Below are 25,404 nucleotides of genomic sequence, written 5' to 3' on the forward strand. Positions count from 1 at the left end.
GTTCAAAGAAGAGAGTGATCAATTTTTTAACACAAATAGGTAATGGAGAATTAAATAAAATCAAAGACTTATTTAGATTAAAGTTGTCTGTAAATAAAGCCTGCAAAAATTATTGACATAATTCCAAAAGGGTTTAATTATATCACATTCATAAAACATATGTTGCCAATTAGCCACAACTTGTAATTTACATTTCCAACAATTTGTTTGTTTTTTATAGATTAGTTGTATTTTGTGGGGTGTATAAATGCTTTATGTAAAAATTTCCGAGAATATAATTTTCACCTTAAGGAGGATGAGGTTAGAGTAGAGGATGTCAATATAACTTCTTTTTCATTATTACTTGGTAGATAACTATTAATCGATGGAAAATATTCCCAGTATTTATCATTTCAAATATCTGTTTTATTTTTAATTAGTTTGTATATTTCAGAGAGATAGCCTTTGTCTGCTATATTTTGAAAAATAGATAGAATCATAAATTCTATAAGCTTAGGAATTTCCTTTTTAATTGTTATTTGCATTAATGATAGCCTCCTTTCTACAGCATATCTGCAGTTTTGTATATCAAGCCACATTTCAGAATTTAAATTATATTTGTTTAGAATAAAATTTAAGAAGATATTTTTTTCTTTATCCATCAACTGAAACCAATAGATACTTTTTTTAAATCTGTTCATTGAAAATGTATTAAAAGTAATGATACCTTTTTGTGTAAATGCTATTGGAAAGATTAAAATTATCCATGCAGCATATTCAGGCATTCTCTGAACAAGATTTTTAATGTTAGTAATTATTGTAGTAATATATGTTGAGTTTATAGCTGTTTTTTGTTATAGGAAAATATGTGCTTTTAATATTCATAAAAGCTACAATTGCATAGATCATTATATCAATTAATAATTAATTGATCTTTTTCCAAGATTATATATTCCTGTACATCTTTCCACTTGGCAGAATAATTTTATTTGCCCACAGAATAACTGTTTTGACAATGGATGATATTGAATATAATTCTATATCAGGAAGGCTTATTTCCCCATTATTCCAACTTCCTAGATGGTGCTTAAGAGCTATTCTAGGTCTATTGGGAAACCAAAGAAATTTTAGTATTAGGGTGTTAAATTCTTTTATATATCGTTTGGGGAATAGGTAATACTAAAGATTGTATTATATATAATATTTTGGGTAGTATTATCATTTTTATAATCATGAGTCTTTCTTCCATCAAAAATGTGAATTTATTCCATTTTGCTATAAGTTCTTTAATTTTTTCAAGACTTTCACTAAAACGCAAATTGGTTATATCTTTGATGTTTTTGGTTAATTTTATTCCCAACTATTTTATTTTACCATCTTTAGCTAAATATTTAGAGAAGTTTTCAAGGATATCAGTTATGTTGGTATCGGTGCATAAAATATTTGTTTTATCTTCATTAAGTTTTAAACCCGAAATTGATTGAAAATGTTTTATAAACTTAAAAAGGGAATAAAGTGATTTTGTGTTAATATCATCTGTAAATAATAGTATTTTAGAATTTAAATTGTGTCCAAATTGAATTCCTTCTATTTCTATATTTTCTCTTATATAATTTGGAAAAGGTTCCATAATTAATGTGAGCAATGATGGTGATAAGGGACAACCTTGTTTTGTACCCTTAGTAATAGGGATTGATTGTGATATATGTGAACCAATTTTTATATAGGCTAGTGATTTATCCTAGAGATTTATTATGAGTTGTTGAAAAGCTATTGGAAAATTACATTCTTGTAATACTACTGATAGTTCCAACTAACTGAGTCAAAAGCAGAATTAATGTCTAAACTTACTAAAGTTATATACTCCTTTATATTATTAGTATAGTCAATTATGGTTAATATTCTTTTGATTTGTCATATGTACTTCTGTTTTTTAAGAATCCAGTTTGATTTTTATTAATTATAACTGATAAAATTTGTTGTAATTTATTTGCAATAATGGACATAAATAATTTATAATCAATATTTAACAAATATATCGGTCTATAAGGTGTACATTCTGTTGGGTCTCTATCTGATTTCAATATTGGGAAGATGTGAGTGTATTTCCATGAAGGCGGGACTGTCAATAATTCTTTAACCAATTGGAAGGTGTAAAGTAAAATGTTAAGGACACTATTAGGCATAATGTTATACATTTCTGGTATTATCCCATCATTTCCTGGAGCTTTAAATGATTTTAGTTTTAATATTTGTTTAGTAATCTCAGTGATAGAAATAGGTTTATTTATTATATTTAAATATTGTTCTGTTAATTTAATTTTAGTATAATTATTAATTAAATATTTTATTGCCGCCTGAGAGTCAATGTTAGACTTTTCCATATTTTTTAAATACATTTTGAACTCATTAGGTGTATCTTCTATTGCTGTTACTTTTTTACTTTTTTCCATACTGTATATTTCTTTGATATGATTAGATTTAATTATCATTTTTTAGGCTATTTTGCGTATGGATTTTGGATTTATGGAATAGTTTATTAACTTTATCTTTTCCATATTAATTTTGGCTTTATGATTTAAAATCTCTAAATATTTACTCTGTAAATCATTTTTTTCCAGTTTTGTGATATTATTCGGTTTAAGTTCTGTTTTTAACTTGTCTATTTTTTCTTGCAATTCTTTTAACTCTTTATCCCATTGTTTTCTTTTTATAGAGTACCAGTTAGTAATTTTTCCATACAAATATAATTTAAGGGCATCCCATACATAGACTTTTGAGGTTTCTGTTGACTTATTAAACTCAAGTAGATATGGATCTCTTTATTGAAAAATGCTTTAAAATCTTTCACATTAATGATGTATGAAGGAATTCTTTTGATATGAATATTGTTATTAGAATTCATAAAAAGATCAAATATTATGGCATTATGATCTGAGATTGGGCAAGAAGTTATTTTAACTTTATTTTTAAGACCAAATCATTAGATATAAAAATTCTATCAATTGTTGACTGTGTACCATGTCTATTTGAAAAATGTGTGAAATGAAGAGAGTCTCCAGTCAATAAGTCATTAGTGTCTTTAATATTAAGAATTTCTAATAAAATTTAGTAATCCTTTAGCAGTGGATGTAATTTTCCTTCTTCCTTTGGAATTTGAATCTTTTTCATGTAAAATACAATTAAAATCCCCAGCCACAATAAGGCTACCCTTGAGATGTTGTAAAATCAAATCTAAATGAAACTTAGCTGTTTTAACTCCTAATGCTGGAATCCAATACATGTTTACTAAAGAATATATCTTCCTGTTTACTACGATGTTATCTAAACAGAACATAAGTTTATCATCATTATAAGTGTTTAAAATGTGTGGCAAAGGCAAAAAATTATTCCATAGTTTGGCTACTCCTCTTCTTTTTTAATTAAATTGAGAACTAGCTACAACTGTGCATTGTGGTGAGGTTAATTTTAAATATTTATGAATAGATAAACATTTTATACTTGTCATCTAATAAGGACCTTGTTTTCTCTATTAATGAATTTCTGAACGATGTAGTGAAAAATTTTTATGTAATCCACAAGAACATTTTTGTAGTTACTGTATTAATACTTTAAAATCAGACTTATAAGAATACGTATTTTAATTTTAAATGTAGGCATCAAAACATGAAAATTTAAGTTCAAAACTATAAAGTATAGTGAAATTCTAACAACCCTCCCCCACATGGAGTAAAAAATTCCAGACTCAGACGGAGAATCCATCCAAACCATTCTTAACTAACAAAAGAAGCAGAATTAATTCAGCTCAACCATTCTAAAATTACGATCTAGTATTAAAAGTATAACTTAGAATGTTTTTATTTAAATGATAAAGGATAAAGTATTAATAGTTATGCATGTTAATAAAATGCCCCTTTTTCTTTATTTTCTCACCTTTTCTCTTTTCTTGTTTCCCATTAGATGAAATTAACAAGTTGATGTTATTATTTATTATTATCTGTGTACAGATATCAAAATATTTCAAGTATATGAATTAGTGCTTTTCCATACTGTTCATACTCTATATCATCCGTAGAATAGAAAACCAAGATATTCCCTAACAAACAAGTCAGAGCTTATTCTTCTATAAGATTTAAAGCCTGGACTGATGGGAAATCGAAGTTGAAAAGGATGCATTATCAGTTCAAACTCAACTTTGTAAGCACACAAAAATATAGGTATATAAAGATATTATAACAACTGACTATAGAAGGGGATAAAGCTCAAGGATAAAAGAAGAGACATTCTGTTTAAAGGTTCAATACTTTGCAAATACATCACAACTTGTTTTAAGAAATTTCCAAAGTATATATAACATATATACAATCTACAAAATTCTTAATATTATTAAAATATAAACAACATATTTAAACAGTCTGTGAATATGAATTAAAATCAGCACATTTCTAGTGTTTATATATCCCTTCTAAATCTACTAGTAATACAAATTCTAAAGATACTTTTGTATCAAACTTTTTTACTGGAGACATAATTGAGAAGAGACTGTTGATAACACAAGCGGTTCTTCATTTATGCTTATATTTTGTATTCATTACACTTTTTTGCGTTATTTCCAAATGTATTTTGCTAGTATTTGAATATTTTGTTTCTATACCCTTTGACCTCATGTTGCATATCCTATCATCAAGCATACAAGCATCACTAGTATTAATTAGTATGCAGACCAATCCTATTCAAGGCGGGAAGACATAAATGGTAAATTCTTACACTTGTGAAATTACAAAAAGCTTCACTTGCTTTTCCCCTTTTTGTAACACGAGACTAACTACCCTATGAGTTCAGATATTTACAACTTCCTAAGCCATCATTGCTCAGAGCATGTATCTCATAGTCTCCAAACCACCTCCAAATCCCACACAGAAACAGTCCAGTACACCAAACATCACCAATTTCAAGTCCTACATTTCATAAGATTCAGTTTTGTCACCAAGACAAGTTGCCCTTGACTCCCTCTCTCCCTGTTAGCAAACAGCAGCACCACATCAAACAAGCACAAGTCATATGACTTAGAATAAGCTGCTGTAGCATATACTTCCACCAACAAAAGCCCCAAAACCTTACTACAGCTCTCCACCCTCTCCATGATGCACAGAAGGAGCTCTGATAACTTATATGTAGTTTGTATATATAAAACCATCTATAACTATATTTAGGATCCCATTACATTTTTATTTTTGCAAGTCTTTTAATCTCAGAAACCATGCCATCAGCCCATGCTGTTCCCCAAACTCTGGAGAAGGAAATGAAGCACTTGTGCAGACTTCATGCAACGATCCCCTTAGTAAAGCAAAACACAATAAGCCAGTACAAAGATAAACTCGAACACCACATGTCACTTTAACTTATACATACACAGCATCAACATGCTTCGATCTATTACACCTATGAAGTATTTTTATCAAATGTCAAATCTAAAGTGCCATACATTTTTGGCTTTTATTAAGACTTACTCAACTCCTGGTTCAGTTCTCCAATCATCAATTATACAGTCAGGGTATTCTGTTCTCGATTAACTACCTCTGTAGAAGCTATGCAGACAAAATAAAGCCTTTCTCCTCTTCAAATAAAACAGTCCTGGTATCAGAAATATGCTGTATTCAACATATTCAGTATCAGGATTCCTGAAACTACATGGAATCAACATCTATGCTTTAACAATATAGAGACTAGGTGTAAACTAGAGTGACCATGTTAAAAAAAAACTAATCCTAGAATCACGTTCACTCAGGATACTGAGCATTAGACTTACTGTGCATCAAAGATATATAAATACTTTATCTAGAAAAGAAACTGACAATGTAACATTTTATTTGTAGCTGAATTAAATGAATAGAATTATTAAGAATAAACCTATTTGTAAATTTATCGTATAATATACTAACCAGACTAATTAAGATGTTGTTCAATGTATAACTAAAATGCCATGCTGCATATCTACAATTAAGGCTTATTTCAAGTTAAAATAGATTTACATAAACTAAATGCATAAACTATCATTTCAAAAGTATATATATATATATATATATATATATATATATATATATATATATATATACACATACATATACACCTATATACACACAGATATATACAGACACACACACACACACACACACACATATATATATATATATATATATATATATATATATATATATATATATATGCATAACCCTATTTGTTTTTATAGACAGCTGTATATTATTGTGCATTATGGGAATAAATATTAAAGAGTTACCTTGTATGCACTGAAGTCTGGGATTTAGTACTGGATCCCAAATTATTTTTTGTACAGAATTATAACATGTTTGAAAATGTGCTGGAAGCTACAAATCAACAAAGCAAAGATACAGACCAATACTGAAATTCTGTAATTAAGTAATAAAATGTCACTTCTCTTTTAGCTTCTTCTTTTTGTCCTGTGTTTTCCAGCAATTTCTCTCAGCCAATCTTTTCAGGGAACTGCTGCTCCATTCCATTTCTTCATATTGATCAAAGACTTTTTTAGTTTTTAAAAAAACTGAATGCAGAATCTAAGTCATCAATTATTCTTGTTTCATCAGTTAGAAATATTTTCAATCTGGCTGGAAAAAGCGATTGTACTTTATTCTGCTTTTTCTTTAAACCTTTAATGATGGGTAAAAATGAATTTCTTTTAGCAAGTACAGTAGTGGAGTAGTCATTATCAAATATGATTATTTTCCTATCTACTTTAATGAGAAATGTTGTCTACACTGTTTTTAAAATTAATTCTTTGTTAATTGTAGAAAAACATCTTACTGTAACTGACCTCAGAGTAACATTTTTATCTGATGAAAACCCTGTGAGATACCTGTGAGCTCTTTCAATTCCAAATGACATTAATTCACTCAGATCTAGTATATTTAGTAGCCAGGAGGTTAAAAAGTTGATCATATTATTCCCATCTATTTTTTCTGGAAGTCCAAATATCCTGAAGTTATTGCGATGTGATCTGTTCTCCAGATCATCTAACTTACACAGCAGGAGGGTGTTTTGTTTTAGTAAAAACTTTTTTTTTATTATTTTCATCTACCGACAGTCTATTTTCCATTTCATTTAAACATTCTTCCATTCTCATTATCTGCTATTTTTGTTGACTGAGTGACTCTTGAAGCATTTCCATTTGCTTGGTGCATCTGCTCATGAAGTCTACTTTATCCATTTTCAGAGAAAGTTCCTGTAAGTTCGTCAATACCATCTGGAGTTCCTTCTTTGATGCAGAATCATGAGAGATAGTTTTACTGTGACTCATCTTGGTTAAGAATAGTATGTCCTTTCAAGTGATATATATATATATATATATATATATATATAATATATATATATATATATATATATAATATGATATTGAATGAAATATTTTTTGCTTTTTACTTTTAAAGGAAAATGATAACTTAGAAATTAAATTTCCTGTCAGAAATATGTCAAGAACTGGAGAGCTGAAGAACTGTGCTCCTATCTCTTCAGCATCCTGGCCACACACCCCCAATGATTCTTTCTATAGCCTTGCAGATGAGGCTGGTTAGGGTTATGGGTCAATATTTCCCATGGTCAGTTGGATGTGTAGGCATGTTCGTCTGTGAAGATAATTCTAGTTCTGCATGTTACCAGATTGATGTGCATTGCATATCATGCTGCATTTGATATTAATTTATGTATTATAGTTGATATATGTGTGGAAAAGTACTGAGACACCAGGGTTGCAGTGCATGGGGGAGGCAACACATGGCTGTGTTGTAAATATGTAACATATTGTTAGATAGGACCTTCAAGTTTCTTATGTTTCCACATGTAGTTTCATGGCATAAAGAGTAAATGGACATTAAACAGCACTAATATATGCTAATATTGACTGTGCATAGCGCATCAGTGAGCAGTGGGTTTGCGTGATGGATGGCAAAGTATTTGCGCATGTGAGTTATACCCTTCCATTACTATCCCTATTTGTGCATAGTTAAGTTATGTGCAAAAGTGTGCCACATTGTTAAAAGTCTGAGAGTTAGTACTGAGTCTATGAAAAACACCTGCTGCTTAGCTGACTCTGTGGCAGCAGGTGTAAATGCATTGACACATTTCTTTTTGAGCCCAGATGACAATGTGTTCGATTCCAGATGTATGTAATACTTTTAAACAGTGATAAATCAATGACATATTATTCTGTATAGTACATTCAGCATATGCTACCATGTGTTTTTGCATAGAGCAGTGGGGCTAAGCAGCATTGCATGGAGATAACCCCAGCATTGTAAAGACACTCACCAGCGATTGGCATTGTTGTGTGATGGCAAACTCCACTCAGGCATAAAGGCCAAAAATGAAGGGATCCATTGCTTATTCTTGTACTTATGTGTGTTGACCAGATTATAGGTGTTAAAATTGGGTAGATAGGAAAGTGGTGAAATGGGAAGCAAGCAGGAGGAAGAGCAAAGAGAAAGCAATGCAGGGATGTGCAGGAGAGAGGTAGTAAAAAAACATTGCTATCCATTTCTTCCACAGTAAAAAACTGATAATATGTGCAGAATATTAGCTGAATTTGGACTGTCTCCTCCACAGAGAGGGGTGACAACAACATAATCATGTTGTATAGCTAAATTGACCGAATCAAATGTGTCAAGAAGACACATGTGCAAAACGGAGAGCTATGTAGGAGATGATACTTTTCTTGTGGGATAGGTGCCCATTTTTTTAATTCAGTAAGAGAGGAATGCTGGGTAAGAGATGTAGGTATTTCTAGGTCAGGTAACTTGGGTAAGTGAGGAAGCAAATGCAAAGAAAGAAGACAAACAAGTTAAGACGCAGGAACAGTGAGGGACACAAATTTTGGGGGACACCATGATTGGTATGAGGGAGGGGACAACACACATGCTCATGCTCATCAAACATGGAGACAGTGAGAATTGAGTCCTCACCCACTGGACTGCCATCACTGTCTCCTTACTGAACTGGCAGCAAGAGTCTTGATATCTTGCTTGATGTCTTCTCCTCCTCCTATGTACTGTGAGGAAGAGCACCCTTTCCATAAGGCACAGGTGTACACCAGTGGTGCAGTGCATGATCCTATGCACAAACCCTGGCATCTCCTCATGGGTGATGAAATTCTCACCTCTGCCAATACTTCTGGAGGTTATCACTGCACCAGCTGCTGCGGCGGTACTACCTGAGGGTACAGGTAATGCAGGAGCAGCAGAGGTAGTGCTGCTGGGTTTGGTCCCAGATGTGTTGGGCATCAGTGCTGAAGAAGGTGGAGCAGGGGAAGGGTGATCCACTGGGGCTGGCCTACCTTGCTATGCTGTGTAACATTTAGTGATTTGGTACACATGGATGGCATGGAGACATTTTGATGAGACATAATAGAAAATAAAAAAGAAGAGGTAAGAGTTGAAGTGAGAGAAAAAAGAGATAAAATTAGTACCATCATATGTGACATACAATGCATTAACACAATTATACAACTATTTTATCTGAAGTATTACATTAAAGTATACATCCTAAAAAATACACACTATACCTACAGACTGCTGAAAGCAATCCTTGACATGTGTATATACTGTGCATATGCGTATTCCAGTTATACTGATTACAGTTAACAGCAGGGCATTTATGCCATTTGTATAGAGTTTCATTTAATATAAATATTATTCATAAAATGCAGTACTGTATAGTTGTGACTTATGGCATTTGAAACCAGAACCTCTGACTACAGTATTATATTTGACTCCTAACGTTGGTTAGTGCTACTGACTAATGCATGCATACTTGCTTTTATAGTTTGGATATGCATGCTCAATTTGTTACAGCTGTATAAAACCCCCCAAAAGCTACAACAATACTTCTCTTGTGTTGCATAGATACCATTTGCTTCCCTCAGTCTCTCCATTCCAGCTGCATAATCTTTAGCTATGTCAAGAACCTAAGTGGAAACTCTCAGATCTGCTCTGAGTTAGTGCAGGATAGCACAAAATACACTGAACCGACTGATATTGCCAACATTCTGGCAGACAGGTTTAGTGCAAACGTCACCCCCCTCTCACCCCCTAAAGGTCCCATAACCATACCAGAAGAATGTAGAGCACAGGCAATCACTGACACACAGGTTAAAACAGCCCTATCCAAAAGCAAAAACACAGCTTCAATGCGACCGGATGGTGTACCAGGCTGTGTCTTACACAAACTCCAAAATGAACTAACCCCTCACCTAAACACACGATTCAAACTCAGCCTCTCTATAGGCTATGAACCCATAGAGTGGTGCACAGCAATCCCACTCCACAAAGGTGGAGCCACAGCGGACCCCGGGAACTATCACCCTATAAGCTTGACTAGCCTGGTCTGCAAGTCTATGGAGCACATCATCATGGAACTCATTAACAGAGACATTGAGAACCTTCAAACATTGGACCTTCCCCAATTTGGCTTTGTTAAGGGCAGATCATGCCTCCTAAACCTGGTGGACTTCTTTGAGACAGTTACCAAGGCTTTAGATGAGGGAAAGGAGGTCCACACAGCCTACCTAGACCTCGCAAAGGCTTTCGACACCATTCTCCATTCTGACATTATAGACAAGCTCACCAGCCTGAACATAAACCCCTATATCATGAGATGGGTTGCCAACTGGCCCACAGATAGAACCCACATGGTGAGAGTTGCAGGCTCTAGGTCCGACTCTAAACTGGTTACAAGTGGTGTCCCCCAGGGCTCAGTCCTGGGACCCCTCCTGTTTGGTATATACTTTTCAGAGGTACAGGCAAGCACAGGAGGACTATGGCTGACCAAGTTCACAGATGACTGCAAACTGGGGGCCATAACTGACTTTCCAGCTGATACAGACATCCTTCAGAATGGTCTCACTGAGATGGATACCTGGTGTCAAAATCATGGCCTCAAGCTAAATGCCAAAAAGTGCATAGTCATCCCCTTTGGAAAAAACAAAGTACCTGTGAACTAACTATCACATATGTAGTAGTCCCCTAAATACAGAAAATGTAATAAGTGATCTGGGGACCCAAGTAAATAGTAATCTCTACTTTGATAATCATATTGCCAAGGTGCTTAGACAATCCTTCTATGTGGCCCACCTAATCACAAAAGGGTTTGCATCTAGAACAAAATAAGTTATTGTGCCCCTCTACACATCACTCATCAGACCCATCATAGAGTACAATTCCCCATTTGGGATGTACCTAACAAGACACCTGCAACAGCTGGAAAGACCACAGAAGTACCTCACCAAGAGGATTACTGGCCTCAAACAGATGCCCTATGCAGCCCGACTAAAGAAACTCAAGCTGTACTCGGTTGCACACCGCTTATTCAGAGGTGATCTCTGCCTGACATACAAGACCATGTCCAACCCAGAATTGATGGGCATGCTCCACCTAAAAAAAAAAAAAACAAATCCCCGAGAGCCACACGCTCTAGGGATCTAAACCTCACCACAACGATAAATAGAATGTGCTGGAGGGATAGATTCCTGCCCCAGAGACTCCCCATGCTTTGGAACAGGATTCCAATCTACATTAAGCAGAGCCCCTCACTAACCCTCTTCAAGAGAAACCTTGACGAGTGGATGGGAAACAGAAAATTTACCCTGGGGATCACTGCAGTGGCTCTGCTGGACAGAGGCACAGGAAACTAATGGCTCTGCTGGACAGAGGCACAGGGAACTAATCTAAGGGGGCGGCAAAAGCCAACACATTCTGGCTAGGCTTACAGATGCCCTCAGGCAGATAGCCTAGTACTTACCTATGAACCTATGAACCTATGAACCTATGAGCACATCAATTGAAGTTTATGTTGGCATTAGCTGGGGAAAAACTGAAAAGAGCAGAAGAGCATTATGCATACCTGTGCCTATATTTAGCTTTCTAAGTATAACAGCTGCTCTCTTATTACCATACTTACTCAGCTGTGGGATGTTCACAGTCTGAAATCCAGTCAACCAATGGTTGAGGGTATCCATTTTGGTGGCTGTGTAGGTAATTAAAATGATGGCTACATTGTTCTCCAGTGCCAGTAGCACTGGATACAGCCTGAGCAAAACTACTTCATGCCTCAGACTTGTACTGGGAGACAGAATAGTCCCCCTGCAGAAACCTTTGGCTGTGGCTCTTTACCAGGAGTCCAATAAATATCCTGGACTTCTAGACACCCACCTCTCGGCCCTAAACTGGGCAGCTATCCCACTAACTCCAGACATGTCTAACACCTGCCCTAGAGCAATGGAAAATGATGCTTCCCTACCAATTGCAGTTATTGCATTTACTGGTAGTGTGCAAACTCAAGTAATGATGCAAACCATGTTTGAGTGATGCTAAGTGGAGTGCAGCAGTGCCAAGCAGAGATGAAATAAATATTTGAAATAGGAAGGTTAATCTGACACTTGACCTTGGAAGGGTGTCTTGTGATGTAACTTGGAAATATGTATTGAAAATTGGAAGGTACAGTTAGGTGAGTTAAGTTTGTAGACATGCACTTGGGGCATAAATGTCATGGCATGTCACATTTGTTTTTGGCTTTATACACTGATAAAATTGATTTTTAAAGTATGGAATTCAAACCTAGTCATAATGAACAAAACATTTTCTCCCACATAGTTTATTTTCCATCTTTGTCACTGAAGAAGTGCTGCTCAGACATAGTCAGGAATCCTTCATAAATACAGCTGACATTTTGAAGTGTTTCACAGGTATGTGTGTGACCTGACAAGGTTCTTGTATATAGATACAGTTGTGTATGTGTCTTATTTAATGGTGAAAGTCATCTAAGTCCAGATAGCAGAATTATACTTACAGAAATATAGGAGACAGTACACCCTCAGTCATACATCTGAAAATACATTAAGGGTGTCTTATCCCTCATACATATAATTCATATCAGCTCCACTATCTAAAGTGTTATAAGTAATAGTGAATGTAATGGGAAATGGAACAATAGTAAAAATGTCTGGAATGTCCTGTATTAGAACCCAGGTCCAATTGTATGGCAGTCCTACACTTACACCTGTTGCCACAGGAATGTTGAAATAACACTTGCTTCATTGCTATAAACTGCATTGTCACAACAGTAAAAATAGGTTACACACCCTGTACTAGAACCCAGGACCATCTGTAATCCAACCCTACACTTACACCTGCTGCCACAGGACTAGTGACATTGCAGTTCCATAAATTCCTACTCATCCTTAAATTCTCTGTGTTAACCACTGCGCAATGCCACTTAGCGTGTTTGCACACTGACAAACAGAATTAATTGAATGTATCTATTTTCAATGACTGACTGCATCCTATCTGCAGGTGTTTGATGGCTGCAGGTGTTGGGGAACCTTGCTAAGCGTAATGCAGCACTGGTCATTGGTGTTGCACAATGGAAAGCAAAAATTGCAACAATGTTTTCTTTTTAACTTTGCACTATTAGAGATGCCCTGTCTGCAGGCGTTCTGCAGGTGCTCTGTCTGCTTCCTATGTGGGCCACTAGTCTGGGTTTGCACACTGCTAAGCATCACGCAAACAATATAAGCACAGCCAAATGTGACATTGATTTTTTTCTCCATTTCTCTTGTTTGGGCTGCAAGCATACACCATGTAAACATTAGCCAAAAAAAGAAATAAATAAAATCAAAGAGAAATAGTTGAAAAGAAGGAAAGCAATCTTAGCACACATGAAATATTTCTAAATAGGTCTGGATTTGAACTCTCACTCCAATGAACCTTCAGAACACAGTAAGGGTGCCTTATCCCTCTTTGCCACACAAACAGCTTTGAAGCAGGGAACTGAAATCATTCTGAATACAGTCAACTGCAACATCATCCACAGTACTAAAAAACCACATAGCAGTTATTTGTATATGTATACATTTTGGATGTAATGCACTGAATGATCACACAACCATGTATGACTATTGCTTGCAAAAATGCAGCTCTGTATTAACCTTTCTGTGTTTGTTGCTCATCCCTGTCTTATCTGACCATTAATCTGTAACATGCAATCTGTAAGGCATTGTATATCCTTGTCCTTAAAATGTGTAAGGATATTAAATGGCATAACATACAGTGGTCAACAAATGAAGGGAGGTTGGATGTTAATGAACAGAACCTGTGAATTGTATGCTGCTTACTTACATTTCCAACCTTGATAAAATTACTTCTATACAGTTTGTAAGTCTAACTTGACCCGCCCACTGGAGATAGGGCAGTCTGCATTGATGTTGTCTTTTCCTTCTCCCTACCAGTAAACATTCACAGTTTCAATCCATTGGCAACAAACACTAAGAGAGTGCATGCACCATGTTTACATATGCTACAAGGAGACAAGCATTTGGGATTCAGCAGTTCTAATAGGTTCCCCCCTCATTTGCATCTTCACCATGCTAACAGCCCTGAATCTACACCATAAAAAGGCAACTGTATAGCCAGAGAAACTGCAGGTGATGAGACTTGTTTATGCGGAGAACACAGAAGATGCCATTACTTTGGGATATATCTGCACAGAAGATTATTTAATCTGAGAAGATATGTTTACATTTTTCAGCTATATAATGCAGATGCTGAAATATCATTTAAGAAAAATCTGTTTCATATTTGTATAAAATATTAATTAGGGAATTCTATGTTTAACTGTGCGCTACTTAGAAGTGCACTGATGGCATGGGCATGTTTGTCACGGTATCTCACAGGTATACATGATTGGCAAAAGCTTAAAATGGAATGTTCTGTGTTAAGTGTGTACACATGTTTCAGGGACAGTTCACTTGATTAGCACTTTTAGCATTTCACTGATGGTTTGTTAGCAAAATGTGTAATTTACCTGTACTTTTGGGGGTGGGGGTGCAAAGCCCTATTTCTGTTTTGCATAAGCAAAGATATGTTGCTATTGTTACTCTCCCCTGTTTTGCATCCAGCCTTACTTTGTGTGTGAATGTAATATGTTACAACCACACAATTCCTGCTGTTCATATTTAAAATATCTAGACTGTTTTATGCTCCTCCAGTGGGTAATACTGAAATGCTCTCTTATAGGTTTATAAGTGTTTTCTAGGCTAATAACCACATGGGCCCTTTTAAGCCTAGCCATGCATCCCATATCTGACATGTTCTGATACTGTTGATAAGTGTAAACATGGGCCTGAGAGATGAACCATTTACAGGTTACCTGTGTCCATTAGAGGTATAGGTGCCAAACCAGGGATGAATTTCTGGTCTCCCATCCAATTGTTCATGCTGTGCTTGAATTGGGTTAGCGAGAAACTCTGCTTCACATGGATGGGGAGCCTGTTCCATAGATGGGCTAGTCTCTGGAATACATACCTATCGCTCCAACATGTCCTATTTCTATTACAGGTAAGGTTTAAGTCTTTAGAATGGGTAATTATGGTGCTGTTTGTTTTATGGATATGCAGGAGGTCCATCAGAGTGTGGTCTGACAATGCCCTGTATGCCAGGCATAGATCTCCCCTCAAAAGCCTGTAGGAGACAGAATACAGGGATAGGGCCTTGAAGAGGACTGCATAAGACATATTACATATACCCTATATTCTTTTAGTGAGGAACCTCTGTGGACATTCCAATTGCTAGATATGCCTGGTTCGGTACATACCAAATGAGACATTATACTCAATGATAGGTCTGATGAATGCCGAATGCAGTGGAACAATGACTTCCTTGGACTTAGATGCCATACCTTTGTTTATAAGTTGTGCAACATAGAATGATTTCCTCACCACTGTAGACACGTGATGATCAAAGGCTAGAATACTATCTATGTGTGTCTCTAAGTCCCTGACCACTGGGTCAGCTCTTCACAAAGGATACTATTATGCATTTCTTGGCATTTAATTTTAGTCCATGACTTTGACACCAGTTGTTTGTTTGTATCAGCCCCTCCTGGAAAACATTTGTGTCAGTGTGAGATTCAATGACAGCTCCTAATTTGCAATCATCTACAAATTTAGTCCACCAGAGACCACTGACATTGGGCTTGACTTCTGAGAAATAAATGCCAAAAAGGAGCAGTCCAAGGACTGACCCCTGAGGGACTCCACTTGTGACTTTCCTCTTTGTAGAGGTGGACTCCCCAGTTCTAACTTCCTGGGTCCTGTCTGTGAGCCAGTTGGCTATCCACCCAGTGACATAAAGATTTGTATCTAACCTCTTGAGTTTGTCAACAATGACTGAGTGGGGTATTGTATCAAATGCCTTGGCCAGGTCAAGGTAGGCAGTGTGAATGATTTTGCCCTCATCCATTGCTTTGCTGATCTTCTCAAAGAAGTCCATCAGGTTGAGTAGGCATGATCTGCACTTGACGAAACCAAACTGGGTTGGGTCCAGTGTCTGGAGGTTTACAATATCTCTATTGATCATCTCCATGATAATTCTTTCCATGGCTTTACATATAAGACTAGTGAGACTTATGGGTCTGTAGTTTCCAGGGTCTGTAGATGTACCACCTTTGTGCAGAGAGATGATGGTTGCCTTTCTCCATTCATGAGGCACGAAGCCTGATCAGAGGCTACAGTTAAATAGTAATTCCAGAGGCCCTGATAGGTCATGTTTCATGCTATTTAGAAGACATCCTGGGATATTGTCTGGGCCCATTGATGCAGTGTTTTTGGTCTTAGAGAGAGCATTATGGACCTGTTCTGTAGTGATAGTAGTGGGAGTTATATTTGATGATATTTCCTGAGGGAAGGTTGAGGGGGAGAGAGGAGTAAAGTTGGAGCTGAATGTATCAGCCAGGAGGTTTGCTATATCTTCTGCAGCTCAAGTGCATTGCCCTGTTTGACTTGCCTTGAAGTATATTTATTTTTGATGTAGAGACACTTTTACCTTTAGTCCCTGCCTGTGAAGTAGCTGGCCTAAATGTGTTGAAGCCATTATAACCTTGCACTGTTGGTGTGCTCTCCATGGCTTTAAACCATGTCTCAGTGACCGCACTGACATCAGAATTCTCTAGGGTAAATAGAGCTTCTAGGGAGTGGAGTTTCTTATTTAGACTAGCACTGAGCAGTAATACCTTTAGATTTTCTTGGTTTTGACTTGTTATGTCAGAAGTACTTTCAATTTGTTATTGCCTAAAAAAGGCAATATGGGGGAAGACAATGTTTTAGCTAATATTCAAAAGCCTAGAGGGGAGAGATGCAGACCATCACTGGCAAAGCAGCATGGTCTGTTGACCATCTCCTTCCATGCTAACAAATATTGCACCACCTTGGAATGACATCAGAAACTAAGCCAATTATTAAAGTCAATGATCTTTTGTTCTTATTGTGGCATCATCCTTGGAGAAGGTAAAATGCTGCTCAATGCTAGGCTTATACCAGCCTGAGACACATATTCTGAGAACTCCATGATGTCTCACTTCATATAGTCTAGGGAGGTACTTCTCAGGTGATTTACTCCCACATGGACTATGACTGAGTCATATTGGTAATTGTGGTCCAATGACCTGAGTGCATGTGTAATGTGGTGGATCCTAGCCCCTGATAAGCAACTAACCATAACTTTCTCCTTACTCAGCCTGGTGAGTGGGACATCAGTGTGTCTCATGATGGAGTCTCGAATGACCAGAATGTTGGATTGTGTGGTGACTTGCCTTATAGGCTTAGAGGTAGAGGTTTCATGAGATGTAGTTCTATGTGTTGATGTGGGTGTTGTTTTGAAAGAGTGCATTTGGGGCTGCTGATGGTATTTGTTATGTGTACTTCATCTAGGAGGTCTTTGTGGTTTAGGAAGGTTACATGTAAGTGCCTCAGCAAATGTGGGTTTATATGTCTGCTTTGAATTGTGCATGATGGGTGCAGCGCATGTGCTACTGACAACATTATTAACATTTTCTGTTTTATCTGGGTGTGATGTTCTCTACTCAGGGCCAGTAATCAAAGAGCCTCAGTTCTCAACCCTGACACTGGAGAGGGACATTCACTTGGAAGACAAACGTACAATCAGTATTTCCAGATGCAAATCTCACTGCATCAAGCACAATTTACCTTAAGAGCACACTGGGAACACAGTCAGCCTGGGGCCTAGGTTTCTCTCTCTGTCTCACCCCAGGTTCCCAATAAAGCTCCCAACAGGCACAGCTTCAGAGTTGAGTCCTCAGCCGAGTGCCCAAGCCAAGTCCTCCACCAGTCTCTCTGTGAAACCAGTGCTTTGTGCCCCTGCCCAAGTAGCTTACACACATACACACACTCTCTTTGAGATTTAATTTTCACACGCACAGATTATACCTGCTCTACCAGCTTTGCCCAGACTATAAGGTAGATTCACTGCCACCAGTCAGTTACTATAAGGCTCTTAAAAGGGTATCTAGTTATACGAGTGAAATTAATACTAACACATTTTCACATTTATTGACCATGAAAGTCCATCTAGGACAGAGCCTATTTTCAGTGGTGACCCAGGGAGAAATGCTCCAGAAGCACCTCTTTTGAATGTGGGAGGAGATCGGACTACTCAGAGGAAACCCACATGAATGCAGACAGGACATGCAGACTCTGCACAGAAGGGACCCAAGCTGAGAATCAAACTGGAGAACCTCTTCCTGTGAGGTGACAATGTTAACCACTGCACCACTGTGTTGCATGAATGGTAATGGTGGCCACCAGCCAGGCTTTCAGGAGTGGCCAGAGATATCACAAAAAAAATGTTGAAATACTCTCAAAACTTAAATATTTTCTAAATAAAGACTAGCCACAATGACAAGTTTAAATATATTTAATAATAAACAATAAAAAAACGTGAAGATACTAAATATCTATTTACAGTAAACACCAGAGTTTCAGCCGCAGGAAATAGTGAAAATAACACAGCTGGAAAGAGTCACAAAGTTACAGAAAAAAACAATGCATCAATCATGTCAATTAAACAATTAATTAATCAAAAATAGTATATCTTAAAGAAAAATGCATAAATATAAATATATATATATAATATATATTATATAATAATATACAATAATGTTGCACACATGAAATACAATTTATATTCCATATTCAATAATTTCCATAATCAATTCTGATTTACTTTGTTACTTTCCCATGGTCATGGTCTAAAAAAAATAAATTTGAAAAAAGTTTGTTTGTTCTCCATTGTGAAATTGGTGAAAGTGGCTTGCACTCTCAAGTCTAGTGTTACTGTTCTCCTATCCCCCCCAGTTGTTCAAGATTTCAACTTAACCCCACGTTTGTTTGTCCTATGTACCATTTTTGTTCAATACAATTGCATCCAATAATGTACACCATTAATTTTATGGCCATCTAAATTTAATTTTATCACAAATCTTGCATTTCTTTTTTTGAAAATAAGAAAAAAATAAATTCTTTGGAACTATATTTCTCAAAAATCATCGCTGGTTATGATAGGATAGGGCCACATATTCAACTCAATTCTCTTCAAGAAAAAAAAGAAAGAATTTGTCTACAAAAAAAATATTTTGTCCATCTCCAGGATTTTTTTCTGGGAAAAAGGATTTATTTCTAAATCTCCAAATTTTTATTTCTTCCACTTTTGGTCCTGTTGAATAGACAATACTTCTAGAGAGCCTCTGTTCATTAATCTCTCTCTTGCAATGTCAAATTCCCTTTTTGGACATTCATTATTTCAGATGTATTCATAGCAATTCGTCTGATTTCCAAAAGGCCAAGACTCGATTAAAGAATTGCTATGCATACTTGAGACTGTTGATATAAAATTATGTTTGAATTTATCTTATAAATTATGTCAAAATAATCATTCCAATCCAAGAATACATATTTGTCACTCATCTTTCTTACTCATCACATATCTAGCACCTCATCCTATGAGCTATTGTACAGCCTTTTATTCATATGTTGTTAAAAATAAATTGTTTAAATAAAAAATAAAATTGCATTCTCAAAAAAAATGCAAGCAAAAATTATTTATGAATTATTTATTTCACTGATTACTATCACATGGGACCTAGGATGAGTTAGTTTGCCATATCCTGTATTATAACATCCTATCTCAATGTATCTATCTTCCTTCATATTCACAACATTTTCAACATCATAAATGTCAACTAATTCATTGCTGTCAATGATATTGATGTGAATTAATGAACCCTCCAAAATTGAGTCATTCATTTTGTCATCATATCTATCATATCATCCTATTAAGAAGAATAATATCTATTGTCTATGAAAAGTAGACTTTAAATACATTTTTTGCAGAAGGCTTTCACCTCCAAAAAAGCACCTCCGCTAGTGATAGAATGTATGTGGGAAGAATAAATTTGCCCTTTTTTGTAAACACTACACATACTTTCAGTTAGTAAACAATCTGAAAGATTGATTATATTTAAAACCATGGCAAGAAAGTGGTGTCGCACATTGGCTACATTACAAAAATCACTATAAACAATTGTTATTAATAGTCCATTAGAATCTTTTCACTGGAAGAAGCCTGAATTCATTGTCTCATTTTGAAAGACCCTCCATACTGATGTTTGCCCCTTTATATTGCCATGAGAATATTTTACGGTACTGTAGTCATTTTGGTCTCGTGTTTTATCAAGTGTTCTTTCATTTCTTTTTGACTAATTTTTTTAGCCAACCAATGTACATTTTAAAGATACATCTTTCCACTCTTCAAATCGTTTTTCTAATTTGATATCATAAAATATTGTAGCTTCTTTTACCATTAATTTCTCCAGCTCATCCCAGTTCTATGAATAGTCCCAGGTGCTTGCTCTGGCTCCCATGCTGCTGCTCATATTCAATCAAAAAAAAACAACCTTCTGGATCACAAAATCATCAAGCAAGTCTCAAAAAAAATGAAGCAGCACAGACAAAATAGAAGAATTTTTTTTACTTTTGAATTCTTAATTTTTACTGGATTCATCAGTATTCTGGTAAAAAAAAAAGTCTTTCTTCTATTGTGCTTTTTATTTTTGCAATGCTTAACTGTTTTCACTATATTTTCCTGACTGATCTAAGGAATTACTGTTCCTACTTACTGAATAGAGCAAGGCAAGGTAATGTGGGTGAGTAGTCCTTGTTGTCAGGTCCAAGACAGAATACAGAATGGTGACAGCAATCTCCTAGTATTATCTAAATATTATTTCTGGCTTACAGAGTGACAGTTGTTTACAATTTTTATGGATATATCCATTTTTATCTCTGTCATTTTAAGTTTTTGGGTTTTATGTGTAGCCCTTTGGCTACATGGAGTATTCAAAGTTTATTTACGGCACCTGCTGTCAGTTGACTAGAATACACTCTGATGAAGTCACATTTTGAATTAGTAAGGAACAAAAGCGCTTAGTGTTGCTTCATGTTCTAGTCATTTTAAGTCTGTGCTGGTGTGCATTAAAGTTTTCTGTTTGCTTATTGATTTATTTCTACCGAGTTGTAGCATTTTGTGCTGGAGCTACCTTTTGAGTGCTGGAACCTTCATTCTGTTTATCCTGGTTATAAGTCAAATAAGTCTCTGCTGTCACATGTTAAGGTAATTTATGTAGAAATCACCCACCGTTTACCTGCTTACGCTACCAGGTAATAACATGCAAGGATATGCCAGTCATTCATATCATTACACAATACACTCCGGGTTCATCACTTACCTTATGAATCTAGCAGTTACAACAGTTTTAGTTCAGGGCTGACTCTGTCTGATGCTAGCAGTACACAGTAAGTGCATGGGTAGGTAAAGGTTGTGAGCATTGCCTGGCATCAATGTTACAATATGTATGTGCATAGGAGGAAGGTTTTACACCCTTAGGTGGTGAGTGAGTGTACTATGCATTGTCTCCTAGTCAATGCAAGGGCATATTGAGTACACCTACATCTGCCTACACCCACAGCAGCTGCTGGTTCTCCCTCTGACTCCTCACCTGAGTGTGGCTGCGGTGACCTTGTCATTGGTGGTGGGATGTGTGCCCCTTCCCCTTGTTTATCCTGCTGAAGCTGTTTTCTCAGGATGATGTTGTGTAGCATGGTACATACTGTGAATAGTTCAGTACACATATGTGGTTGTACTTGCAGGGCTCCTCCAGATGTATCTAGAAACATGAAGCACAGTTGAAGCAGCCCAAACACATGCTCTATGATATTTCTGGCTTGAATGTGTGCCTCATTATGGCATTCTTCAGCAGGTGTGTGTGCATTTCTGATTGGTGCCATCAGCCACAGTTCCAGTGCATAACCTGCATCTCCAAGTAAATGATTCTATGGGATAGCCCCCTAAAGACAATCTGATACAGTTGGGAGGTATGACAGAGATGTGATTTATGGTAACTATCAGTTAATAGAGTAGAAACTCTTTCTATTTATGTAGAGCTTTCCCTGTTCTCCAGGTGGTGCCTTAATTTCTACATGTGTGAAGTCTATGGCACCCAGTACTTCAGGGTAATGTGCTATGGGGTAGAACTCCTGCATATTTCTGTCCCTGTCCTCAGGAGTTTGGGGAAAATATATATGGTTACTGACATGCTGGAGCAAAGCATTCAGGAATTGATGGAGGATCCTGGATGCTGATGCCTGTGACACCCCCAGCATGTCCCCTGTTGGTCTCTGAAAGATACCTGTAGCTAAAATTCTACATGTTACACATACCTTTTTCTCCACTGGTATGGGTTCCTCTTGATTTGCCCTGGCTCTGAGTTGAGGAAGACAGAAATTGCAGAGTTCAAGTAGTGTGTCTCTATCTACCTTGTAACAATCTACAATTTCCACATCATGTAGATTGTGATAAGTTAACCTAGGTCTGAAAACTCTTCTTTTTCTTGGCATTGGTCTATTAGCAGCAGCAGCAGCATAGGCTTCAGCCTTTTGTACATACACATGGATTAAAGCAGCAGTAGTCCCTTAACATTGTTTCTGTGTAGACAGCTTTCTGTGGCTGTATTCCAATAGGTTTTGGAATTCACAGGGAAAACCAGCACTGAGTCTACATGGTTGCTTTATAGCTTGTTGAATAGCTCCTCCATCTTGGATTGGTTGGTTAGTATACAATTCAGCTGCTTATGCTGTAATTAGCATGTCATGTTGTTTACCATGTTTGTGTGGCTCTGAGTGGCTCTACACATCATGTAGAGCCACTTACTGAATCCAACACAGTTTGCTACCATGTGCACGACTCAACATGGAAACATGTAGGCTTTACTGAATCTGGACAAAGGTGTTTTTTTTTTGCATATGTTGGTCAGTGGTAAGTAATAGCATATGAAATGCTTCTTTTCATATATTTAATTTATTTTTTTATAACTTGAAATGCTAAAGGCTGTAGATCTAGTTATGTGTTGAAGTTTGAAAAGACCAAAAGAACAATGTTTATGATTTTATCAGAGATGAATTTTTATCTTGTGCGCTATAACAGAACATTTGTTCTCATATGAACTGTATTGGTGAGTCTGTGGATATAAATAGTAAAGCTGACCAATGACTGCAGGAGCAGCATCCTTTGGGGATGGACTTTATTAGTACAAAGCTTGCAATGAATACAAATGAAGAGACATGGTTCTGTCATGGAAAGTAAGTTGCAGTAAAACATGAAGGCGCTATCTGAGGGATACAGTCCATAACTTCAGTCCGTGAGCAATTAATCTAACTTGTGTCATAAAATAATGCATTTGTGCACAAGTCTGCACAAGTACTCCCTCTTCTTCACAAAAAACTGAGTCCATACCCCTGTTAACTACCTATACTGTGCCTGTTAAATTATATATAAAATTAGCTTGCAAAATGATTGATAAAATATTAATAGCTGGCTATTCTGCAGTCATGTCTGGTAATGAGGAGTTTGCTTGTATTACTTGTGGTCTGGAGTACATTTGAGTGCCTGTGAAGGTGGGGTTCTCTGCAGCTGAGAGGGTTGCCATCAGACTTCATGTCATGAGCATCTGGGACTCAACCTTTTGAGATGCTTCCAAGAAAAAAATTTTCACAAAAATGAAATGTTACTGTTTGGCTCCTTTTCTTCAAAAGCATGCGTTAGATAAAGAAGACAGCCAAAACAGACTGGTTTTAAAACAATTATTGATTAAATAATGTTGATGGTGAAATACATGTCACACAAATCTAGCTGTGCATTTGCATATCAAATACTGAAGTGGATACACTGAAAAACATCATATGTTTTGTAATATATGTAGGACTGGAAGCAAATAATGCAGCAGTGTTTCTGCAAACTCAATCAATTAAGTAAAGATAAAAATAAACATTAGTATGTTAATTTTCCTATTCAAGCAATATTTCCAGGAGTTCTTAGTATATTGCAGGTTTTTATTTATCTTAGCCTTTATCCTAGTCAAGCAGTATTTATGCTTCATAACACTCTAAAGACACTCTGATTTCACAACAATCTCACTAAATTCCAGAATGTAGCATTTGTAGATGATTTTAATCCACTATTTGTATACTAATAAGAAGGCTGTTACAGTGTAGGAAGGTCAGATCAGTTTCGTTCTTAAAAGAAAACATGTCCTGAAATAAGGTCTTCTGAAAGATGTTTTAAGAATTAGAATACAAAGTAACAGTCTTAATCTGACTGGTGCATTTCTAGATTAGTACAGATTTGAAGACTAGTAAAATGTACTATGCAATCAGATCGGATCTATAATCCTGTGCACAATATCTGTAAGTCATGTTCAAATTTAAGAAGCAACAACTGGTACTACTTTCAGAAAAAAACTTGAAATAACAGACCAGCATAGTTTATATAACTGCTTCCACACAGAATAACTACATGTATTCAATACTGCTTATATTAATAGTTTAGAAAAAAATGCCAAGTGCATTACAAGCAGGTATTATCAAGGGGTCTATATTAAATCAGCGAATGCTCAAAATAGGGAACGCTGAATTATCGACCCTTTAAGAGTGAAATCTGACAATCCTGAAAACACAGAATAGCGATTTTTTTTTCCCAGGGAAAAAAATCACTGGGACGTTTTCGGGACTTTGTCATTTCCTCCACTGTGGTGCAATCTCAGAGTTGGTATATTTAAGTAGGGGGTAAGGGGGTCACAGACCCCCACTTTATTTTGTGTTTTGAACTTTAACTTTTTTGTTTGTTTTTTTGTGGAACAGCAATTTTTTTCCCCCGGGAAACAAATCGCTGTTCTATGTCTTCGAGATTGTCAGGTTTTGCTATTTATGGGTCGATAATCAGTGTTCGCTATTTTAAGCGTTCACTGATTTAATATAGAACCTTATCAAGTGTTTATAAACAAGACAGTAAGATTAGAATGGTTTACAGTCAAATTGCCAATGGTGATTTTGGTGAACACGGGTTGTTGATTGTTATTTTGTCAAACCATGTTGCAAATCCACCTCTTGTGCGAAGTTTGTTTGATCGAATGCCCGGTGCATTCACAAACATGAGTTTGGTCATT

The sequence above is a fragment of the Protopterus annectens genome, chromosome 10.part0 (assembly GCF_019279795.1).
Source record: "Protopterus annectens isolate FY-2018-M chromosome 10.part0, PAN1.0, whole genome shotgun sequence".
NCBI lineage: Eukaryota > Metazoa > Chordata > Ceratodontiformes > Protopteridae > Protopterus > Protopterus annectens.